Raw genomic sequence first — 26,569 nt, 5'->3', positions numbered from 1 at the left:
CAAATTCAAAAGTAAACAAGAAAATTGCTTTCGAAAAAATTAAAACAAGCTAAAAAGAGCGATATTCCACACAGCAAGGCATAATATGATTATCTCAGCTTTTGATTAAAAACGGTGGATTGTCAAAGATTGGTAAATACATAAATTGTCCGACGGTAATTTAAAAAATAGCGCTATACTCATACATTAAGGCAAACGGAGTATAAAACATACCATTCCAAACAAGGTAAGTAAACCACCCTTAACGGCTTACAACACTTCTCGGTAGGAAGGGAGGAAGGGTACACAACAAGGGAGGATGTGGCCAGCGGGGGTAGTGTGAGGTGCGGTGGTAGAGCAGGGCTAAGAGAACAGAGGCTCGGGCCAAAGGGCTAATTGAGATCAATGACTGTTATAGGCCACTTTACCAAAGCCAACCTTCCTATAGCCGTGTTGTTGAGAAATTGCCGTGTGGATTTAACGTGAGAAATATTCCTACCTCGCCTAGTTTTTTTCAATTCACCACGGCATTATTTATACTGTGAAGGTCGGAAAAATCCATTACAGCTCTAACGAAAACGGAAAGGTTATATCTTTTGTGTACTTTGGGGTTGAAGTGTTAAAAAAAACTTTGGGAATTATATAAATAAATTATTTGCTCGGCGGATTCGCGCGGGGGATAAAACTTTGAAGCTGCGCACTAAAACTAAAATAAAGGTAAATAATCACGTTATTTTCTTTTCTAGTCACTTCCTAATCGCTCCTGTATGGAATTTATATATTTTCAAAATTATTAATAATAGACAGAAATAGAAAACATTTCAAACTTTTTTTATGACCTGATATTTGAACACAGTAGTGTACGCAATATTTTTTTTCATTTTTTCATACAATAGTATGATAATAGTAATAATAGGGTGTAATGTGTGTAGAAGTAATTCGAACAAACTTCTTCTGCGGGTATATCCACCTGTTTCAAGCCATTTACAAGCGAAGGATCAGAGCATGCGGAATGGGGAGCCGTGTCTTATTATCGTGAGAAAACTTTGAATTGAATAGAACGAAAATAGAAAGAAAACTCCGTAGTAACTTAAAGTCATTTATATTTATCCAATGCATATTTTTGCCATTACCAAGTTCGCTAACTATAAATGCCCCTCAATGCTGGCCTACACCATATTTTTTGAATCACAACCCAAACAAAAGTTCGCAAAAAATCGTAAAAATAAATGGAATAAAAAGATTAAAAAAGCAATTCCAAAATTGAGAATGAATTTCAATCTTATTATGTCGTTTGCAGGAAAACCTTTTGTTTTCTGATTTCTTGGAAATGAGAAAAAAATCAGAATTACGGAATGTTCAAATTGTTATATTATTTATTTTCTTATTTTTATACATGAGTAAAAAAAACACAGGAATATATAATATATATCTGAAATGTGGAAATACGAGTATAACAAATTTTACGAATTTATTTGAATGGTAACCGGGTTAAATCTGCTCGGTATTCCGCTAATTCTATTTTTTAAACACGTTTGGGGTATCTGGGTTATGATTATAGGAACTAATATTCCAAAAAAACCTTAGTAGGTGTTCACGATTTAGTACGAAATTAATGATGCTGTAATCATTATAGTGCGCTACTGCAAAATAATATCCTTTTAAACGAAATTGAACTGTACCATGTTCCGGTAGATATTTATTTGTACCTATATTCCTACACACTTTGGCGATATTCTTATGATCGTCAAAGTCGCCCACTGTTTAGTAAATTACTTATTCCCGAATGATTTATTGGGCATAGTTTGAAATATAGTAAACGGGCTTTGTGTCAAAATTGATTATTTATTAGCCTCCTTTCAAAAATGAAGAATGAATTAAATTATCCTTGCCGATGTGGTTGGAGATATTACTGAACAATCGTATTTGTTACTTGCAGTAACCCAGCTGCGGTTTCAAGCCACTCCAAGGCAGATCACTTAAGACGAAACAGAATATTTGCTTTAAAAATAATATGAACATGAAACGTGGTGGCTTTGTGGGAACAAAGAAATTACCACACATAAATCAAAAACGACTAAGCTTAGTGTATATATTATATCACATCAATTTCAGCAACGCTTTTGCAAAACACACTTTTTTAATATTGTCATTCGGTGAGATGCTCATTAATTTTTTTTTATATAGTAAGCACGTACTCACACAAAGAAATTGCCATTTCCAATGCAAAAGTTGAGTAATGTCAGCTAATTAAAAAAATATATACATCGTTTGCGGAACTTTATCACATGAAAGAGTAATCCAATTCCGAAAAAATAATCTCGTTAAATTAAATTTATTTTTAATATCTGGAATAAAAAGAAAAACAGAAATGCTAATTAATTAATGGCGCTCAAGGGAACGGAAGTCAGGCCATGTCAGGAGTCAGTACAACTGAAGAGGATGTATGAATATGAATGAAGCTAGGACTGTAAGCCAAGATATAGTTCTGAGGAAATCCATTATTTGTACCAAACCACACGAAAAAATAGTTACATGGTTAGTAAGTTACTAGGGTTGGTAACATTTTATTGAGATCAACCATAAAATGGAATCCGGATACCCGATGTATGAATGTGAATGAAGCAAGAAGTGTGTGCCAAGACCGAGTTGTTTGGCGGTCCGTCACCTCCACCTACCCCTGCGGGGAAACGGCGTGATGGTTAGTTAGCTAATTGACATTCGACAAGAATGCATAGCCGCTGTTAGAGAAATGAACAAGATAAAGAAGAGTCGGTTAGATGGTTTTGAATTGTGAATGTAATCAATTGGAAGAAAAGAGAGTGAACAAACGTATTAAATGAGACAATGTATGAAAGTGTGTGTAAAGACAAGGTTGGGTGGCATTCCATCCTTTCTCCCCATGTTCGGCGTGGTGGTTGGTTAGTTAGTTAAATATAGTAATTTTTGATTGACATAAAATGCTAAGGGCAGAAAAAAGTATACGTTATTATAACAACCCATCACTCACGATGGACATTTACAAGAAAAAAATCTCTCGGTGATTTGCCGATGACAGTACAAATAAACTTTATAAAAAAGAGATTGATAAAGACACCGACCCTTCTAACACAACCTTGGAGCAGACGGGACCGATATGCCGGAACATCAATCATCCACCCTATGGAAACAGCCACGTGCCAAACACACACCGGAAAATACATTCCGCTAACAACTTGGACAACTTGAGTTCGCACTCGATTCGTAAAGGCTATCGCATTTCATAAAGGTAATGCGAAGGTAACAATCTGTGATTTTATCGATTTTCCTTAGATGTTATCGAGATAGACGATCGGAATTATGCTGAATAATATCCATAAGAAATAATACATCCAACTAAATCACTTCAGTCTGCACTTCATTCGTGATAGCTTACGCATGCAATGCAATCTGTGATCATCTCAGTAGTTTACGCGTGCAAGCGAAACTTACAATTAGCGAAAATAACAATCAGTGATTATCGCGACAGTTAAGTATGCCATAAAGGTAACAATAAAAGTGGTAAGAAGTCACAATCTGCGATTATCTATTATCCGTGAATTTTACTAATGGATTTGCCTTTGAACAACTTATTGAGAAGGACGCGGACGGTCAGAATTGTGCTGGATAATCTACCCAAGTGAAGTAAAAATAGAACATCGTCTGCTAAACACAGTTTAATGTCGAAAATAAAAATCTGCGAAAAATAAGGCTTCAAAATAATAAACTGATCAAATATTAAATACAAATTAAAGGGTATTTGAAAAATTATGTATTTTAAATGTTTGTTTAGTGTGTGGATCATGATATTAATCAAAAATATCATTTATATAACATATTGAGAATTTAGAACTAAAGATCATTTATTTTTAAATTAATGAATTGTGTAAATCAAAAATAATTGAAAAATTAAAACATAATTCTGAAAAATTAAAAAAAAAAACCATAAAAATATACAGTTACAAATCAGAAGATAATACGTGTGCTAAAGCAGCAAAAACTGTTAACATGCGCCATGATTTTCAATTTATTTATTATTTTATCGAAGTGAATTGGTTTTATAACAAATCATGTTTTGATTTAGAAGTATCAAGTAAAATATAATGGTAATTTGGGAGCTTACCTACGACAGCTATGCTTCAAAATATGATTTAAAACAAAAACAATGTTTGAATATATATTGTGATAAAGAACAAAAATTAAGAAAAGAAAAAATAAGCCAACGTTAAAAGCTTAATTTCATAATGACTCCTGGATGTAAAATGTAAACCTACTCAGTCTTTAGTGGTTCGCGGATTAAACATAAAATAATTCAACACATAAAGCCAAACTTTGTTCTAAACTTGCGTTCCACAAATGTAGGGGTGGAATAAAAAGTAATGAACAGATTCTGGCATAGTTAGGGCCAGTAGTAAATCGGTGATTACAACACTGTGGAACAACATAGAAACTAGAACCATTTATCAAAAAAGCGTCAAACTTGTCTACTTATGCATTTCGTTGGACTTTATTATTTTATAGAAGGAAACATGATGAAAAATTACGAAAATGAGAGAGATTTTCAAAAATGTTACAAAATTATTTCAATATTGCTTTATTGAGTAATTAATAGAATTAAAAAAATATCACGGAAAATTAGGTCTTCCGAAATTAATTTAAAGACAATATCTAAACAAATCAAATTGCAGATATCTAAACGATTAAAAGAAAATTGGAAGTTAATTGAAAGTAGGATCATTGAAAAATATGAAAAACAAATTAAGGATACGATAAAGGGTGAAACGTAGGGACGGGTGTTGGCGCCATACTGTCGGGCAGAGTACCAACCCTCGCAGATTCTTCTCACTGCCGAAACCCGCCTAAAATAATTCAAAGCAGAAATGTGCATAAATCTTTCCGAAGCTCGGAGACAATGTTCAATCGCCTTGGATGAGCAGATAAGCTTAATTTGAATTGAAATAGTTTGGGTGCTCTGAACTCGTAAAAGCTTTTCAAAGTACGTAAATAAATACAACTTGATTGAATACATGAAGTGGCGGTAAATTATGCAAACTAGTATGTAGTTTACAACAAACCAATAGTATCTCTTTCTGTACAATTGAAAACATATACATTCCACTGAACTGCCTTGGTGGGGCGTCTAATTTTTCGTTTAAATATTTAAAAAAAATATCGTTTTAAAAAAATATTATTGTGATAAGTGAAAAGTCAAGGATAAATGGTAAGTCAGGGGTCAACTAATTTTTAAAGTGATTTCAAGAAACAAGATTGAATTTTTTTAACAAACCAGTTTAATCTAGTTTATTTTTTTGCTCTTTGTACAATTCTTTTCATGAATAAGGGTGTGAGATAAATTACAATGTAATAAATAAAAATGATTTAATAAACTACAGTAAGACTTAGCCACTATGAGTTGATTGATTGGCGTTCAAGTAGGAAATTTTTCGCCCTCATAAAAAAATCATACCTCTGAATTTTAATACTGATATATATAAACTGATTATTCAAATATATTTAACCGTTTATCATATATTTTTAGAGTTTATAAAAAAATATAAAAATTCACGAATTCTGCGAGTCAAAAATGGCATATTATGGCGTTCGAACACTCAAGACGTTTTGAAAACTAGGCATAATATGCCAAAAATCACTCGAGTGGTTATACATAATACTTTCAAATAGAACATATTTAATTAATATTTTCATAAAATACGAATTAAAGCGACTTTTAAAACTTTTGCAAATAATTATCAGTCATTTATATTGACATATTTATACATTTTAGCGTATTACTATCGGAGTAGTTTCAGGATATCTATTATATCTACTAGATATAATATCTATTATAATATCTCAATATTGTATCGAGTACGTATCAATCTACCCTATTACTCTCTATCTACAAAACCGTATACTATAATTCGTATTATGGATGGGTATACCGTATATTCCATGTAAGGCAATTAATTTGCGAGGTATAATATTGAAAAAAAAATTGAAATTCTTAACAAAAGTTTTACAGACTAAGGCTCCGTAAAAGAGTATTATGATAGAAGCGTATCACTTAACAGATATGTACACTACCTAAAACCATCTATGAAGGAACTTTAAACTACCACCGTCAAAAGATGGAATCACAACGAACAATATTGGCACACGTACTCCCACACACGGGATTTGTCACAAACTTCTTATACCCGTGTAATTGTTGATTTATCGTTACATTTGAAATAAAAAGTTGTGCTTCTATCGTTTGGCAGATTACTTATTTGATAAAAGTAATTGTATTGAGTGTATTGGAACCAACTTAAAAGTTTTTATAATTTTGTAATTATTTTAATTATGAAATGAAATTTAAGCGCCACTACGTAGAATAAATTCAAATGATCCTGAATTATCTGGAAAACGGATGTCCGGCTTACTCCTTGGTTGAAGAACTAAGCGGAATATACGACAAAAAAATTAGAGAGGAATATTAAATCCTTTCAAATTTGATATAATAGGTTAAGAATTAGGTACTAATAAGTTACCTACTTACCTAGCTAAATACTTACTTGCTATTTGAAACAACGCAACGTTTTAAATATTTTCTGTTTGTTAATACAAAAGAATTTCGTAACACTGGGTACTAAATATCAGTTTTCAGCAACTCTAACGAGCAAAATAGCATTTCAGTCCCTAAACAAGTATTATAAAATTATAGCTAGAATAATAAAGAGTTTTAATCACAAAGAGAAAAAAGTAAGAAAATAAAAATTACAAAAGTATATTATTATAATATTGGTATGTAATATTAGACATGTGTTGTAAAAAAATAAGTTAGCTTTCATAATTCATGTATCAGTTGAAAAGTCTGCTAAAAGCTTGTTGTTCATTGATAGCTTTGTAGTAATATTAGTTATATGTCAAAATAAATAATAAATTACTGAATTATAGTTTTTTTTAGTTTATGGGTTGTATGGTTATCTAAGATAAGGGGTTTATGTCGTAGTTTACGAGTTTCCACGGCAAAAACTTAATGATTATTCGGTTAAAAGGCTTAGGAAATATTACTAAAAGAGTTTCAAATTAAATATCAGTTCTTTATTATTATACGCAAAATAAATAGTTGTAGCTGTTTTAAAACTAAAAATAATATTTATAGGTATATCATTCTATTTATTTACAGAAGTATGTGAATATTACTAAATGACACACAGCGTGAAAGACGCACACTGTTTGCTTCATCCACATGCATGAGTAAGATTTTTTCTGTTTTTTCGACTGTTGAAATAAACCAACTCAAGTACTTGACGCACCCCGGGTAATCAATCCACTTGCGCGTTATACTAAACTAAAAGCTCAGATTCTTGAACCGATTTTCTTGAACACGATGTTATTACATAAATGGATTAAACGGAAACTTTTGATATGTTCACTTTACCTAATTATTTCCACCCCTCATCCTAAAGGATTAGTAAAATCTGAAAATGCCTATCACAGTTAAGGGTTGTACGCAAATAAAATACAAGATTACACATTAATATGACATGAAATGCGGGTGGCAAGCAAGTCATTTGCCTTAAGGCGAAGCACTACGAAGTAATGCAAAATCATGGGTTTTTGGATTTAAGATATAATCGCTTAGAAATATTTCAGATGCTTTAATTAAATTCTGGCCTTTGAATAAATTAAGCGTTTTATAAGCCCAGAAAAATATAAAGTATCAGGCCTATAAAAACTGCCATACAGTTTAAAATCTCCTACTTATGCACACCTTTTTGGTTATGGTTTCAGTGTATGTATAATGTGGAAAATTAAGGTTTTAACAAAATGAGTCAAAACAGGCGGCTGGTGTTAAGCTGAAATTTAAACGGAGTAATTTATATGGAGTATTTCTGTTAGCGGCCCGATTTCAAATGTTATATGGTTTAGTGTATCGCTTGTTCTTGGTGAAAAATTACATAGTTAGGTACCTGCTCAGAAGATGGGTTGTATTGACGTGAACTAATGTAAATGTAAGATTATGTTAGTGTTAGTAAGTAATGCAGTATCTCCTGTCGTTAAGCGCACCTACAGATAGTGATATCGCCGTACAAACATGCCAACTAAGGGGGTATTTCACTATGTCGGGCTAAATATCTGACTAGCTATCCGTTGGCTGGCTTTAAATATCAGAATAACTTCGTTATTCAACGGCGACCGTTTCACCATTGTTTCGAGCTTCCGGATAGATAACACTCGAAATAGTCTGGCAATATCGCAAAATGTTTGCAGTTAGTCCATCTACTGCCACGGCTGTCATGCGTCACAGTCCGCACACCGCGAAGTGTGCATTTTTTTGGTTATGTTATGTTGATTATCAGGTCATTTTAGATAGATTCGTGTCGAATTAATACATTGTTTCTTATTTTGAACACAATCAAATAATTCAGGATGGATCATACAAGCATTCAAATTCATTCTACAAAATTCGACTCACTTCTCAGCTGTTAAACTCGGAATGTTTTGACGCCATCTTTGATTCGAGGAATAGCGCCTAACGTGAAGTTCGAGCACTGATTAGTCAAATCTAACTTTAACCCGAGCGTTAGCGTAATTCAGATATAGTGAAAACGAAAAAATGACTAATCCGCGGATTAGTGCTTGGTCAGAACATAATCAGAGATAGTGAAATACCCCCTAAGAGTTACACTGTAAAGAAGATTAAAGCGATCCAATACATCATGTGTTTTTTGCTTGAAAATTTGATCGCACAAAAAATTAAAGATGATTTAATTAAATACTTCGAGTAGAACACATCTTGGCCTTTGCCACAATTTAGATTTTTAAGCCAAGAAAAATAAATTAGGCCAATAAAAAGTGCAAAATCTCCTGATTGCGAAGCCTCTTTCGACCATGTTTTATATTAATAAAGTTAAGTTATTCACATTACGTTCTGAAACGTTTTAATATTTTTGCTGAACTTCACAAAAAAATGCATTTTGGTGATGTTATTTTACCGGCGGCCGATGTCAGGCGACACTTTCATCTTTACTGCTTAAGGAGTGCCTGACTTCGCCCGATTTACAAGTCGAGGTGAAAAGCTTTAATTTAAAATTACTCTTTGTTTTTTATGCACGCCACTGGGTGAAATTTAATAAAACAGAGTTTTATAATTTCGACGTAATGAAATTCTTAAGTAAACGACGTCCCTAATTAATTTTATATTGATTTTTGTAATATGCGTGAAAAACATTTTAAAATGTTTCCTAAAATTTATATTTTTTTGAGGAAAAATTTACTATTTAAAATGGCAATGAAACTCAAATAAAAAGTCTGGGAAAACTGATACAAGAGTCCCAACTGTTACAGACCGTCTGGAGCCAATGAGACTGTGGCATCCCCAATTGGGGTATGTTGTGAAGCTTGAAGTAGTAGGGAGGATAAGGAAATGGGGCAAAGGAAAGGAGGGAAGTACCTGAATATTCAGATCTGTCACCAAACACTGATAAAAGAATTTTAAACCGCGTATCAATTCTGAATGGTGGTCTTACACCAGGGCGATACTAAGAGTATCTTCGACTCTAGAACGTCCGTAAATATACTATACATTATGTTTTTAAATGAGTAATTTATTTAAAATTAAATATAATAAATAAAATTAACTTGCGCACGCCGGATTCTTAACCTGCGACCTTAGCTTGCTTGTTGAGAACCTAACCCCTCGACCACAAAGGCCGGTTTTGTTGGTTTTATTTTTACCATAAATTAGTAAATTTTATTAATTGCTTACATAATAAAGTAAAAACTCCACAATTCTTTCAAATACGTATTATTAATTATTTAAAAAATCTAACAAAGAAGAAGACAGATAAAATTAAAAAAGAGTAGCCGAGTTATGCTTGTTATTACAGTTATTACTTGTTTCTCCTTCATTTCAAACTTTCTGTCGTTATTTTATGATCAAATGTCACAGTTAATTGTTATTCTGCGACATGAATTATAATGTATGGTATATTTGTACCGTTGATATTAAATAAATAAATAAATGGATTATTAAAAAAACGAATTCAGTGAAAATTGTTGAAAAAAATTGGTGATTCATTAATAAAAACTAGAATGATATCAATGTTTTTAACAAAATATATTCTAGTTCGTTTGATAATTTATGAAGTGTTTGTGTACAGACAAAGTGAAAATTTGGTCTGATCCATCACAAAAGAAAAATGGCGATGGCAATTGGTAAATGAAATATTTCCTAAATATAAATTTGTATCAGAATGAAAAATATATCTACGGGACTGCAGTGTGATTTATCAATTCAGTTCAGCAGGAGGCCGGTCATTACGCGGCACGAACAAAGGCTTTTAATTTAAACCTTAACAAAAAAGTGACAACAAAAGAGGTGGTAATGAGTAATAACAACAAAAGTGTACATTATATGCATTCCTTTGAGCAAGAACGAATGGAACGCGTTGGTATTTTATACAAACAGTATTTTTTATCCATGAAAAAAGAAAAGCTTCCACATATTTCAACGTCTTAGAATAATCCATTATGGTTGCTGTCTGTTGGACACATTTACGTAATAAAATTACAGTGATGAGAGAGGTCAATTTGGCAACATGACAAAATATGAATAAGGGTCGTTGAAGTCCCTGTTTTACGTCTAGCTCTAATTGTATGGTTTTTGAAGGAAGTTCGCAAAAGAACCACGTATTTACCCGTAAAAATAAAATTCCTGAGCGGTATCACGAAATTAAAATATCTATGTAAATAATTTTGTTCAAAAATTTAATTATCAGTGGTTTTATAAATATCACATTCAAATTTGTAAATTTGCAGAACCATTATTTGGATAACAGCTATTTAAAAATTTCGACAGTAAAATTTTATTACATTCTGCAAGTTTCAGGTACTATGTAAATTTCTAGTGCTTTTTAAATTTCCGATAGCAATATTATAGAATGAATCAGATATGGTAAAAAAGTAAAGATTTATTCTTAATTTCTGCGTCAGGTCATAATGACTTTGAGCACGTGAAATAACAAAGGATTGAACGATTTAAAGGCGTGAGACGTGACTGATCGAAATAATCTTTCTCCGTCCTTCCAATCACTCATAAAGATTCGTGATGAGCGAAAAACAAACCCTACATACGTTGCCAAATGCTTGTGGAGTATTATTTACTTCCTGATGAAAATTCTTTTTAATAGATCAGAAGAAGGTGAAAGCTCGCTAGATGACATCGATGATCCATTGTGCGTTGTAACAAACGTTTCGATAAATGTTAAAATATGTAATTTTGGTACCTATATCAAACGTAATTTTGTTAAGATATATATTTTTTTAATAGTATAAGATAAAATATAAGAAAATAATACACAACAATCTTAATTAACTAATTACAATTCTCGGTTAGCGGAGAATTATTCTCGAGTCTAACTGGGTAGTTAGACAATTTACAATTTTTTTTGTACTCCCATAATAAGCATTTCGTGTGTATGGGATGAGGTATTATTTGTTTAGTTTTTTTGATTTATTTTTTAATTAATTTTTTAGTTTTTTTTATTGTTTTCAGTATATTTTTTTCATTGTGTTTTGAATTCTTTGAATCTATCATTAAGTGATCTTATATTTTTTGGCAATTTATTGAAGAAATTTGTTCCTAAATATTTGTAATTTTGTTGACCCTACGTTTTTTTACAAATCGGGATTGGTAACATGTATTTTTGCCTCAGATTTGCTGTGTTTTTGAATTGTAGGGTTTTGTTTAGGGTATCCTCTTTGTAAACTTGTAAGGTTGAGTGATACAGGAATAGAGTATTTAATTTTCAAATTACGTTTGATATAGGTACATAAGTAATACATTTTAACAAAATAAGTATTGTAAGTGTTTACTTTGGTTGTGTAAGCATCAGTTACTACTCGAATAAATTATTTGAAAATATGTCGAGCGAGACAACCCTGAGACAACACCTCACACCTCATACCTCATACCTCACACCTCACACCTGACACCTCGCACTTCACATCTCAACACGGAGAAGTAATGTTAAGTGCTCGCTTAATTATAAGCGAAAAGTTGGTAATGGTTGCAGCGGTTGGGAATGAAATAATGATAAGGCACGTTTCTCTATGGATAAAATAAAATATGCGCGAGTTCACTACAAACAGGGAAAACCAACGTGCCATTTTACCAACGAAATATCGGAATAATGTGCGCGGCACAGGAAAATAGTTTTATCTATTATAATAAGTCAGCAAAATGATAAACGCGGTGAACTGGAAAAAAAATGAACAATATATGAAGCACAACGTGTAACGTCAAATTTATTATCCTGCGCGTAAACTCGGGGTAATTTATGTATCTGAATATGAAAAAAATTAAAATTCAGTTCATTCTAAAATTTATGCAAAAATTGTTAAATCTAGGTTATTTTTATACGAATTAAATAGGTTAACAGAAAGAAAACATATTTGAAAAAAAGGGTAAAGAGATCGTACGTAAAATTATCGTTGTCGATAAATTCTAGTGCCGCTTGCGGCCACGATCAGTGTCAAAATAGAAATCGGTCGAGCGTTTCATTACGTGGACAAGAATGATAGGTTTCCTGGCAAATGTAGCTTCATAAATAATTGCTTTCGACCCGAATATGCGACCTATCTTTGAGGATAGCCCAAAAGGACTTATGCGTGACGTAGAGAATGAAAAATGAATAGATCCCGATCAATGTAAGAACACTAAAAATATTTTAATGAGAATTTTTCCGTTTCATGTGTCGTCATATTCAAAAGAAAGGATGTTTTTTTTTGTAAAATAAAAACTGGTAAGAGTCAAGTTCATATTTTTTTATCATATAGTCTTCTTCTTTTAAATATTTATAAAATAATCATTTTATAAATAGGTATCATGTTATTTTCATTTAGGTTATTTTGGGTTTTGCTCTTCGAAATCTATATCACGCTGTAATTGTATCAACATTAATATTAATTAAGAGCACAATTATTACAATAAGCTATATAATTTTAGTTGTGTATATATTACATTCAAAAATGTGTGCTTAATTATGAAAATTAAAAATACATAATACTTACACCCACTTGAGCGATTAATGTCATATATATATACACTGCATTATTTAAATAGTACCATTCCTCGAATATGGAAACATGAAACTGCTTACTGCTATTTAAAGTTAATGAGTTCACATAGATTTCAAGGCTTGTCACACATATTTAGGTTTTATAAATTTGGCTCATTATGGCAACAGATCGCTCAAAAGTTGTTGCACACTTGGCATAATATGCCAAAAATCGCTCAAGTGGATTTTCAGTACATTAATAAATAATGTATTCAGTCATTCTTAGAATAGTTGGTGTGTAAATGTCAGCGTAGTTGCCTTCCAAGCGTTTCCAAACATTAATTTTATTTTTATATCCCGTAATTTTCACTGGTCAGCGAAGATTGATTAATATAAAAAAAAAATACATTGGTACCTTACATTTAATTTGTGTACCTACTTGTAATTTTATTCGAGGGAAATACACAATTACGAATAGCAACAGCTTAACACAAAGATACCGTAAGTCCACACAAAATAAGGTAAGTATGATTCTTTCCAAAAACGTAAAATTATCAAAAAAAAGATTAATATAAATAAAAAAAGAGCCGAGCAAAATAAACAAAAAAAAACTCTTAAAAATGGGCATGGTAACGTTGATTTAAATATCACATTCTTGGAAAGCGTGTTTTATTCGCCTCCTCAAAACAGATTTATTTTATCTTTTATTTGACTTTTTATGTAACGATAGTTGTCAATAAAAGGATAAGAAAGCTCTCGAATACGAATCCGGATGTCGCGGCTTCAAATTCCAACAAGCGCAAGTAAACTTTATTTTTTTTTCACTTAAAACGACATGCAACATATTTGCGGCATGCTTCAGAGTGAAAGGTAAGCTCGCCGTATTGCCCTGGTGAAAGACCACCATTAAAAAATGAAACGTTGAATGAAATGCTATTAGTCGTGTTTGGTGATCAGATATCAATAGCCAGATACTTCTCCACCTTCCTCTTTCTCATCTTCTAAAAAATCGAGTAAGTTATGGATAGGATGTCAGCCTTGCATTTCAGTATTTCAACATTTTGAAAGATTGCTTTTGTAAATAAAAAATTCACTCTGATATTGTCAGTGGCTGGCAATCATTCAACAGGGCGCACAGAAAGACCCCACGCAGCGGGGGAGGGGCGGGGGGGGTAAATCGAGTTATTTTCCGTGTACTGGAATTAATTTGATATCTGTCTTTGTCCTTTTATTGAAATCTACTATATACATTAATACTGTTTATACGATTATCTGAATATTACTGTAAATCAAAAAACATTTTTTTCTATACTTGTGTTTCTTATGTGAAGGTTCATGCCGAAACGAAACCAGTTGGTTTACATTTTCAACTACCTGAAGTCCCGTTGCCCAGAAATTGGATATGGACAGCGACCTCCCTCTTGTTTTGAAGGTTAGGTGTACAAAATTTCATGACAGCTGGAAATAAAACTATAGATTTGAATAAAAATAAAATCCACGCCATCCTCCCGGTGTCCGCCACGCAGCCCCCCTCCACAGACAATCTTCATTATTATTTTATGGATTCCCATGAAAGTTATTTTTTTAATGTTTCGGCAAAACAAATCGAAAGGGGAGAATTAAACGATGAGTTGAAATCGACTGAAAACCAACTCGGGCAAAGCCGTATAACAAAGTAAGTAATTCATTAAACCAACGCTCATTACAGAACTTCTCAAAATAAGATAAAAAAATTATAATATCCTGTAGTAAAATAATAATAAATAATATTGTCACTTGCGCAGTGGCGATATCGTAACCAATGAGGTTTATCCGAGGTGCGATTATTGCTAGTTGAAAACTTTTTAATAAAATAATAATAAATAATATTGTCACACTAATTTAATTCAATATCAGCAGAAAGTTTATAATTGGCATAGATTCTATTCTTATTATTATATGTAAGTTATATTTTAAGATTTGCTGTCAACTTTCCGAAAAAACTAATTATTCTATTACTAATAATATCACATTCAAGTTCTACAATTATTTATTATTCAACTTGAGCACAAAACACGATAAAATATATGATGAATAAAAATTTATCGTGTTTAAAAACGATTAAATAAATTTATATGAGACACGTGCAAAGCTGGCTAGTAACTTCTACTCAAATAATAAAACAAGTTAGTTAGACCATAAAGACGAGATATTAATATAATAAAATATCATATTATGAAGAAGATAGGAATGTGTGCTTCGTTTTAATCCCCGTGATAGGAAGAGTAATATTTTAAGAGTATTACAGTCTAGAAGTTAAACAGCGAAAACGAACAGCGGCAAATATTTTTACGTAGAATTGTGTGGGGTAATATTTCCCGTGCGCTCAGTTTACATCAGTTTAGTTTTCCATCACGTGTATACAGCGGCACGTGACACGGGGAACATCACGTATGAATTAATGTTGTTTGATATTATTTTCTGCCGCTGCGGATGGCTTCGCGCATTTAGGTGTCTGTTGTATGCAAATAAGTTATCTTCCTGAACGCTGATCCCAGTAGAAAGGGGTAGTTGAGAGGGGATGAATTAGTAACAATTGTCCCCATGGCCGGACAACGTGACACAGTCAGTTCACGTACGTTGGGCGTGATCTGCGGAGCGTGGATGCAACACAGTCATACATTGTTTAATTTACGTGTTTTAGATAACGGATTTATCAATTCCATTGAAAGATAAGCGCTTTCAGAATAAACTGAAATGAATTATTGTTATTTATTTTTATTTGTATCTCACGCATAACAGTGTAATATAAACGCTTTGATAAGCTGGCTACTGTTTATTTTACAATATGGTTAGATTAAAAATATAGCTAATTTAGATAAAATACAATAATAGTTTAAGATAATATTATAGTGCCTTCTTCAGGGCAGACTCTATAATATAATCTAAATACAACCGGCATAAGAGAGGGAAAAAGAGATTGATACCGAAGAATCATGGATAAGATGAGGTAAGCGGGGAATACACGCATCATGCAAGCAAATTAGATTGCCAACAAGAAAGAAATCAAGCACCCAGAAATCTCTTATATACCAGGTCGTCAAACTTTATAACAAAATCCCGAATGAAATTGCTGAGATTGAAAATAATGATGAATTTTAAAAAGGAATTAATAAAGTATGTCTGCTTCAAATATTGATGTTTTGTGTGATCGAATATACTTAAATTTAAAGATATATTATGTTTGCCAAAAAATGTAAATTTTTATGTATCTTCATAGGTTTTTAAAATTATTAGCACACACGACGATGTGAGCTTACTTAAATAATATACGAGTTTGTAGGAAATAATGTAATAATAATAATATTACGTTAACAATGGATCTAATCATCGTGTTGAAATTTCTTCATGTCAAGTGCTTCGAAATAATTTTAAGAAATTTCTTCATGTCAAGTGCTTCGAAATTATTTTAAGAAATTTAATTTGCATCATGAAACTTCATGAAACATAAATATGTCCCCAAACATTTGCTCAACATCAATATATGTAGGTACATGTTTGAATTAAAATATTCCTTCCTATATAGTCATTTGTACTATCACCTGCCAAATCAAATTGAGAATCTGAATCCTTTGAGCCCGGAAATCTCTACACAAAGTTTGTAAAAAGGATAATTTGATCAGATTACAAAAAGTATCTTTTAAACTATCTCGAGAGTTTCAATTACATTACATTCCGAGGGAATAATATATTACGTAAAAAAAGGCAGAGAATGGTTCAACTCTTCATCCGGGCCTAATGCTGACCTGAACATTATCCAGAGATGGTAAGGAACTTCGGAGAACGTATTGTAATGTGCGGAAATGAAGTCTCTGGAGGCATTATCGGTCTATCACTGACTTAATGTCTGACGTTAATTGATTCAGCTTCTTTCATCCACGTTGTGGTTTTAATCGACCAGCGCACATAAGGCAAAATAATAAATCAAAAAGTATTTTGTGTTTTTTTGTTGACACAAAAATTTAATTAATTTTTGCAAAATCATTCGTATCAATCATTTTTGACACGAACGACTCTCGGTTAAGCCAAAATGATTGGATTTTATAAAGGGATAGTGGTTTATTACTGGAAAATGAAACCAATATACCAAGCACTATGTGCGTTTCGTTTGAGAAATGAACCACTTGTATTTATTTCTAAGAAAAATCTTTTACGTTATTACGCGGCTATTAGAAATAGTGAAAATAAAAGGTAAGGTATTAAACCAGAAACATGAAAATCGATATGATGCGATGCGATACGACAGTACGACTTTTACTTAAATCTTTGCGACCACCGTATGAATTTTGTACCGAATTTCTACAATTCCAAAATAAACGGCCAAATATTCGGCGGAACACGTATTTTCCGGGCATCTACGGCTGACAAATACATTTTTGAAATTCTAGTGTGTTAAATATATTACGGAACCGACAGGAACGCCATTACTTTCAATGTAGTTGACACATCATTGCTTCGATGATAATCGTACAATATTTATGTTGGTTGTACAGGAAAATTGTACCATTTGAATGCGATTTATTGTAGAATGAAGAACATGTACCTTTGTAAATCAGCGGTCCCTGGGGCCGCTCGTAATAAAAGCACCAAAGAGTAATAAATTAATTACGTCTGTAATTCTACCTGGATACAGCCCCAATTGCGTTCTATTGCGAACACCCTGAAGGGCCAATCAGAATACTTGTACTGCTGGAGTATCACCTCCATATGCTAATTCCGCGTTTACACCCATTGTAGCCCCTAATACGATTATTGCTTGATTAGAGGCTTTATCGCATTATAAACAACAATTAATGGCGATGCGAATATATCATTACTTCGCGAAAGTACTTAAAACATTATTAACCAATAACCAAGTATTCATGATTTGCTTTAAGATTTATTAACGGCCTGCGTTATAATGGCGTATTGCTCATTCTCCGAGTATTTTCAAGGTGATTAAATTAATTTCAGATATTTTCTGGTTTTGTAGCTTTTGAGGGTGATAATAATTTTCAAAAAGAGCACCATCAAAATTAGCCGAGTGTTAGGATTACTGTTAGTGTTATGGATTATTAATATTTATGTAATGTATCGAAATCCTTTCAACAAAAACTAATACCTCTTCAAGCCTTTAATAACATTATTTAATGAAAGATTAAAATCTGTTACCGCAGATATGCTCTATTAAATTTAATCAAACAAGGCTAAGCCGAATTTGAACAACTTCAAACACGAGCAGTAACTCCTTTATATATATTTACAATATTATGTATTTAAGTAATTGAGTGCTTATCGAAGTAAAATGAATATAACCTTACCAGTGTTGATTATAAAATTATGGAATTTACGTCCTAACGTGAGAAAAATCAATACCACTTAATTCCCCTTAAATTAATTTGAAGTGTTCTGAAAATAATTACGTTGCGTAATAACTAAAAATAGTTAATATATCACGTACCCACGAGCACCTATCAGGCTAATTCTGTTATTTCACAAAATGATAATAGGTTTTCACGCATCCCCCTTTGTCCTGTTATTATGAAAGGAATAAATGGTATGAATAATTGTTGAAGAAAAAAATAATATATCGTTATAAGGAACAAAATCATGAATAGGGTACAATTAATTTTCTTAAGAGACATTGTCCTCGAATATTCACCCTTTTCGTTAAATAAATTATAATTTTTTAAGTGGTCCAGAGAAGCTTTAATTTTTTTCTCAAATCGCACATTAATTGGTAACTATACGAGCAAATAAATGTATAAAGCATTATAAAGAAACTTCGGTGCATCATTCTCCACAAAAATAATTTTACTGCACTTATTAAAGTTAATATTATAAAATTAAACCATTTTAATAATTTGTCCAATTAATAATTTTACAATCAATAATTTATACAATTAATAATTATACAATTTAAAAATACACGATTAATAATTATATAATTAAAAAAATATACAATTATGCAATTAATAATGTACACAAATAATTAATTAATTTCACATGTTATTTTACGATGATGTTAATTGGAATCAGGTCTGGTATAGATTTTAACAGAATATAGGAGAATACACGATGCAAATATGAATGGTAGCAGAAGTCGGGGACGCCCAAGGAAGACATGGCACGACCAAGTGAATCAGATACTTGTGTCAGGCCATGTCAAGAGCCAGAATAATAGAAGAGTATGTATGCGACGATGAATGAATGTAAATGAGGCAAGGATTATGTGCCAAGACCGAGTTGTTTGGCGGTCTGTCCTCTCTGCCTACCCCTGCGGGGAAACGGCGTGATGGTTAGTAAGTTTGTTTAAATGAACCTATGTCGAGGGCTTTACTAATAAAATTGTTTAAATTTTTGCACAACTAATAGATAACCGCTTACCTCTCTTTTGTCATTCATAAATGGTTGTTTATCAGTTGTGTAAAATTTTAAACACGTGTATTAATAAGGGGTTTTAAATTTAAATGAAAATAATAAAAAAATTCTACGTGTTTTAAAACCAAAGATTTCTCCATCAAAATAAAAAAAATACATGGTAAATTGAGACATAAGTATAGACAAATAAGCATAGATAAATAAGTACACACGAACAAAAATATAACAATAAGCGGTGGAGGATTAATTACATATTTTTTAATGTTTTTTTAAAGACAACCCATCAAATAGTCGTAACTTTGTTCATAAAGATGAAACGTAGCACCATTCTACATGTTTTTTAAAAATATCGAATGATTATATTTAAATAAGAATTAATTCATGAAAACCATGTATTGCCAAAAAATAATATATTTGTTTTTCATCTGATCTTGAGTTGAACATACTTGTCGCATAAGACATTCTAATACAAAACTTTTTTTTTTACCAGAAAGACATAAAAAAACAATGAAATATTTCAAACCTATTTTATTTATACTCTATTGCCTGTAAAGTTCTATTCAGAAATACTACCAAGAAACTATTAATATAGTTAAACCAAACAACTTATTACGACTTGTGTCGTCGCATTGATGGTTAGTACTTAGTTCCATTTAAAGTAATTTTCGGACACGTATATGAATTATTTAAAAAAATAATACAATGTGATATGGATATAATAATTGAAGGCACGGACCTCATAAAAAATTTGTACAGTTGTCGCAAGGAATAAATTGAGATTGACGGTGCGGTACTTCATTTTTTTGTATTTTAGATGACAATCTGCGTATTGTTGAGGGAAATAGTGTTCTGAAGTCACAAAATGCTCGCAGATAAATTTTCCTTTATTGAATTTATAGGTGATTAAGAGTCAAAAATGTCGCCATACACTATACAACGCTTTGTAATCTGCTAAATTCTATACGGGTAATGCATGAGAAAAATGGTCAAACTGCAATCTTTTAAATTCTTTGAAATGCATACCAAAATGTCTATAAATAGGTGTAATTTTTTAAATCATTTTTCATTCGAACATTTTACTAAAATTTAAAGTACGTATTTTATGTAGAACTTCATAGCTTACCGTCGTAGAACTTTTTCATTCGAAACCTTATACACTTTACTAATTTTATAACTTACAGATAGTCAGTTCTTCACTTATTCGTAGTATTTTTCGAAGACTACAAAGGGTGTATTTTTTGGATGCTGAACGTTAATTATATCCAGTTCGTAATTTCCATTACGAACTATACACCTGTAAAACATTCAATACAGTCTTAAACATAAGTCCCGACGCAATATTATTTTATGCACATTTTACTGTTCAATGAGAAAGAAATCATTAAATCATTAATCATCCATTTAAGTCAATCGATAATCTGAATGTTTAAATAAATAGAAAAAAAGTTACACCTCATTTTTATATAAATAAAAAATAACTTATAATCATTTTTACAAGTTATCAAAAATACCCACACGAAATGTGCGAGATCATTTTTTTTCAATGCCGATAAATCGGCGTCTATGAAATATAAATGTTAATTTTCACACAAAATAAGAGATTAACATTATTAGAAGATACCATAAGTAATTATCTATATAATTTGATTGTATTTTTTACATTACCTACCTCACTAGGTGTGATCTGTTCTACGGTAGGTGACAGAAATGAGCAGTAAACATATTTCATTGCCATGTTAATGATAGAAAATTAGGAAATGTTAAATTTAGATATCAGCCGTATTGGCTTATTCGGTAACTATTGCAAACATCTTAAACTATGCAAAGAAATCATGGGATTGTTAAACCTTTATTGCTGACCCCATTGGTTTGCGACGTCGAAAGTGAAATAAGAAATAATCCACTTAAAAGAGGCCTCATCAGCACAAATACAATCGCAAGGAAATGTTCATTGTTTCCTTAATCGTTACACTGAAAACACTTTTTAACAAGTTCAAGCTAGAAGTATAAAAAAATCACAAAAAAGTTTTATAAATACGGCGGTATAAATTGAAATGATTTCGAATGACCTTTTAAAAATAATACGTCAAGTATCTTACATTTTGTAAGCGTTCAAGGTAGAAATTATTATTTTTTAAGTATGTACTGGTGTTACTCTATTGTACTTAGTTCAATTTAACATGAAAAAATCATGTCAAAGAGCTTTTACAAATAGTTCTAGATTAACGAAAACTTATAATAAAATTAATTCTATCACGGACATGCTAATTAGATAAGACTTGAAGTATGTCATTGAATTTTTTTAAAAGAATGAAGTTTTCATTACAAAGACCCAAAACGTTATTTAACTAGTATATTAAATTCATGGGAGGTTTTTTTATGAATATTTTAAATAAATTACAGTTGAATTAGTAATGTCACTCATTATTATTAGTTACATGTATTCGCTCCAGATGAGTCTAAGTGGTTATAAATAGTTTCGAATCACGTTCACAGACACGTGAGCTTTGTTTGAACGGAAGCGGTTGTTCGCGTGTTTGCAGTTCACCGCGGGGAGATCAACGCGGAACGGAGGCTGCTGTGGCACTGAAGGCTGCGAGGCGCCCCCGCTATCCTCCCTTCCTCCCGCGCCCTCGCAGCCTCCTAGCGCCAAATATCCCCCGCCCCATTTATTTATTAGGAGTATTCCACTGTCCGAATATCGTCAGTTTGATAGGAAAGCGCCAGGAATTTTACCAAACAGCCGGGAATTTCATGAAAGAGCTGGGAAATTCAAACGCTGCTTTAGGTAAATTCTCAATATTGGTGTGATGTTTTGTTCCGTGGTTTGTTTAGTTTACGGAATGGCACGCGTTGACTATTTATTTACTTCATCCTATATTTCCCACCATGGAATCCGCACTGTTGGATCACCATATATTATATAGCTGTGATTCACACACTAATGGTACCTCAAAGAAGCTGATAAAACTCATCTACTTCTACAAAAAATTACAAAAGATCTCGTCTATAAAATCTAAAGATGGTACATTATGCTTTATGCCACTCTCATTTGGAGTATGAATTTAATCACATAGCATAGAAATACAATTTAAAGGCCATTTTATAGGTCTTCGTTAAGACATTAACACAAAAAAAAACATTTATCAATTCGACGTTTCAAATATGCAAAAACAATGTGCATCCATCCATCCAGTTCAACATTAAAAAAAATGCAAATACTTTACATAAATCAAAAAATCAATAATGTTGAGCCATACAAGTCGCTCAAAGCCTTATATCCAAAACCTAGTTGGCCTCAAAAAAGGATTTCCTAATGAGGAGGACTGAAAAATAATCACGAGTAATTTCCATTTCACGTTTTATTCTTGAATTGATGAAATCACAAGCTACATTAGTCTTTTCAAATAGAAAAGAATCAGAGAGCGAAATAATACATAAAATATCACTTGGTCGCGACCGGGATTGAGCCCAAATCTTTCAACAATCTGGCCTCTTGCCAATTAAGTCATTAACTATCTATCATTCGCGAAAAACTCTTCGTTAAAATAAAATAATATAAATATTTAAGCATCTGAAAACCGAGACGTAGAATATTAGGTATTTACATTTTTTAAATATTTGCTAGTAACAATGATATCGAAAAGTGCCCTAAAATTAAAATTCACAACGATGTGGCCATAAAAAATGTTGTCTCTGCCCTTACCTACCAATAGAGAAATATGGGTCAAAATCATTATTCAAAACGAAGATGGGATAATCTCATCAGCTGTTAATATAAATTCGTGAACAGACGAATATAAACTTTGACTGTTGACTTTTCACATATACCTATAGATAGTATTATATTTTTTTAGCACTAACTTAAAGTCAAACAGTTAAGTGGTGCGAAACTGACCGGTTTTTCTGTGTTTACACTATTTAGTAAGGAAGTAGCGTAGTTTACAAAGATAGTGACAGGCGTGATTGGAAGGCTGCCAATGTTTTTGAATATTAGGAAATGGCGAAAACTAAATGTTTAAAGAATAGGCTGACAAAACGGTTAATAACGCTACCTCACGATTTAGATTAAGCTGTATTAAAGTTGAAGGACTTACAATATGTGATTGCTGTAAACCATAATTCATTTGAATTAAAGATGCCAGACAAATAATATTTCACGATATCTTCTGAGTTCTGTAAAATTTCCCCACGGAAATTTTCTCGGAAAGGAATTTTACTAAAACTAAATATTCGATTCCAAGAAACAATCTTCTTTGTTCAGACATTCGGCGAAGAGTTATCTTTGAAATTGTTTTGAGGAGAATATCGGTCACATAAGTAGATACTTTAAGATATGTGATATATCAAAGAACAAGTTCGGAAAAGTGCCGACGTCGCATTTCATGCACTTTTATGACATCGAAATCGCAAGTTGGTCATAACGTTCGCATTATGTAAATGCTTTCTTGGTAAACACAAAATTATCAAAAATTCAAATATATTATAATAAATCAAAAAAAAAAACCGAAAAGCGAAGAAATATTTTCACGAAAATGAATGTTGGTTTTATATTCTCAAAAGGATGCACGAAGTCTGTTACACTGAGTTACGTCACGTTAAATAAATGAAAGCCTAACTACTCCTTTGGGAAAAGCGGAATAAAACGAAAAATAATCTTGCCCCTTCTATTTCTGCTTAGGCTGCTTTATGAGATGTAATAATATCACATCTTGGGGGAAAAATACGACTGGTTATAATTTGGCATGAAAAGTTATCATAAAAAATCAGTGAGAAGATGAAGCAGAGTTTAAGGATGTCGCGCCCTGCTTGGGTGCGTCGCGCGTCGTTCTCTCGGATTGGGGAATGTACGAACGACTTATTTTAACTGATTCGGAAATTGAAATTCTTACAAAAAAGCTTCCACCATACTAGATAATAATAATTGTGACTCGTATAACACATAAAAAGGTAATTTATTTAATGAAGAGCGCCGTGTTATTTGCGCGGAAAACTTTCAGAATTATTACATAAGCGATGCCATCAAAATGCCATGTGAGTAAATCAAGTACTTACTCCAACAGAGTATTATGGCTAATTCACCTTATCGAATAATGTTTTAGACAAAGTGGTTTCCTGAGATGTATGTGCGGGTTTTATATTCATTCACGAACTTTCAAAGTTGACACGTAATAATTCTGTATTCATATTACATTGTTAACCGAGTTTGAGAACTTTCTGTACTTTGTGTTCTGTATTTTAAACACATATAAAACTTTATTATATAAAACGTAGTTTGTATTTTTCGAGATAAGTATGAAAATGATAAAATTCAGAAAATCAGCTTCTGAGTTCAAAAGATATCTTCTGTTTTCCCTAAAATTCAAATATAGTTTGAAAGTGAGTATTAACCGTTATGATTTAATAAAATAAAATGCAGTAAATGAAATCTCATTTCATTTCCGCATCAAAAACATCAGTGAAGTAGGGAGAATTTCAAGGATCAGAAACGAAATAAAAATGTAGAGCACATCGATGTTTATAACGAATAATAAATGTGATAAACTTCTTTAATAATAAGTACGTATACTAAGGACGGGTTGTTTCGAAGAGTTTGAAAAAAAAATTTTTTTCAAGTTCTGTTATTATTTCAGTTCTGGCAAACAACTAGCCTATAATGATATAATAACAAAACTTGAATAGGACTTTGACAAAACCCGAAAATGAACTTTAAATTTAGTGTTGTACTAATGAAGTATTCAATAAACCTATCCGATTCCCAAACCATTTACTAAATAACGAGTAGACGACACTATCCCACTATATATGATAAACAGCCATACATGTTAGGAAAACGGTTGTGCAAAATTTAAAACACAGATCCTATAAATTTTTACATTAATTTATTATAACCGGTCAACGTTGGAAATAATTTAAATTGTAAATAATTAAATTAGAAGTTTCGTTTTGTATGTTTATTAAATGTTTGAGCAGATTTTTATAAAGAATCATCGAGAGAATTTCCGTATTGTTATTTTATTTATTAATAAACTGCCTTTTAAGGGCTTTTACAAATAAATATTAAAAATAATACATTACTACATTACGTTTTTATTATACATAACTAAACTGCGTCAGTAACCATCTTTTGTATTTTTTGAGTGATAAATTAAAGATGTCCACTGATTCGATATAATTTTTCCCTCTATAAGTATTCTGGGCAATGAGATTCATATGGTAGTTAGTACAAGAATTTCTGTGCTGAAAAAAATCCAGACTTGTAGAATTACGTAGTGGAATCCGAAACAATGAATGTTATCTTTTGAAATAAACGAGTTATTCATAATGCCAACATTTGCAGACATTAAAAAGTGGTCAGATAGCGCCGATTAACCCCAACAATCACCATGTATAACAAGCCTAACCGTATGGTTCTGGTCTTGCTCCTAAAAGCTTCGTAGTAATCTCTTTTCTGTTTACATGTACTCTTTATTAGATAGAGTGAAAGGTTACTACGTAACTCTCGGCGGTAAGCCTACACACGAGATCCCCAGCGAGATAAAGGGCGAAGTAAAAACAATGAAAAGGTTTTAAGGCGAGATAACGCTAAAACCCTGTTTACATACATAATTATTTAAAACGCGTGCATATTCCAGTTCATTAAATAAAAGTTACGATATTATATATTTATATAAAGTAAATGAAAACTCTAAACACGGCTCTTAGGTGTGTGAATTTGAATTCTTTAATCTCACCACTGTTATAGTATTTTACATTACATTATTGCGAAGAGATAACTTTGCCAAGGACTGAAAGCCGGCTGTTTTAAAATATTGGAATGTTTAATGTTGCGTGAAATATATTCCATAGAAAGAAAATGTATTTGCGTCGTTGATCTTTATTAAATTCTACTCATACATTTGTAAAATAAGTTGTTTTTTTCAAGAAGCACTAATTGAACTGAACTTATATTAAGCCTGGATGGGAGACAGCTGACTACCAAGTAGGCTTCTCTCTAATAAGTCTGCAGGACTAAGCAGAGTTGGGAAACCTATGCTGAAAATAGTATATAATCTACCATTAACAGTTTCCCCAGAAGATTTCAAATATTTTTTTTGGTTATTTATATGGATACGGAGGCACTCGAG

General features: G+C 31.9%; 1 protein-coding gene and 1 non-coding gene across 8 annotated transcripts in view; one reads left to right on the top strand and one right to left on the bottom strand.

Annotated features, from left to right (window-relative positions):
- CadN (neural cadherin) overlaps nt 1–26,569 on the bottom strand; it is a 583,020-nt gene that overhangs the window by 198,294 nt on the left and 358,157 nt on the right. The gene's annotated exons all lie outside the window — the stretch shown is intronic.
- Nucleotides 14,816–14,955, top strand: LOC149424301 (U4 spliceosomal RNA). The gene has a single exon (XR_016302153.1). It is a non-coding gene; the product is annotated as a U4 spliceosomal RNA (small nuclear RNA).

This window comes from Hesperophylax consimilis, chromosome 4 (genome assembly GCF_061612785.1).
Source record: "Hesperophylax consimilis isolate HC1 chromosome 4, BYU_Hcon_1.0, whole genome shotgun sequence".
NCBI classification, from domain to species: Eukaryota; Metazoa; Arthropoda; class Insecta; order Trichoptera; family Limnephilidae; genus Hesperophylax; species Hesperophylax consimilis.
Note: the sequence above shows the minus strand (reverse complement) of the source record. Positions and strands in the feature narration are given on the sequence as shown.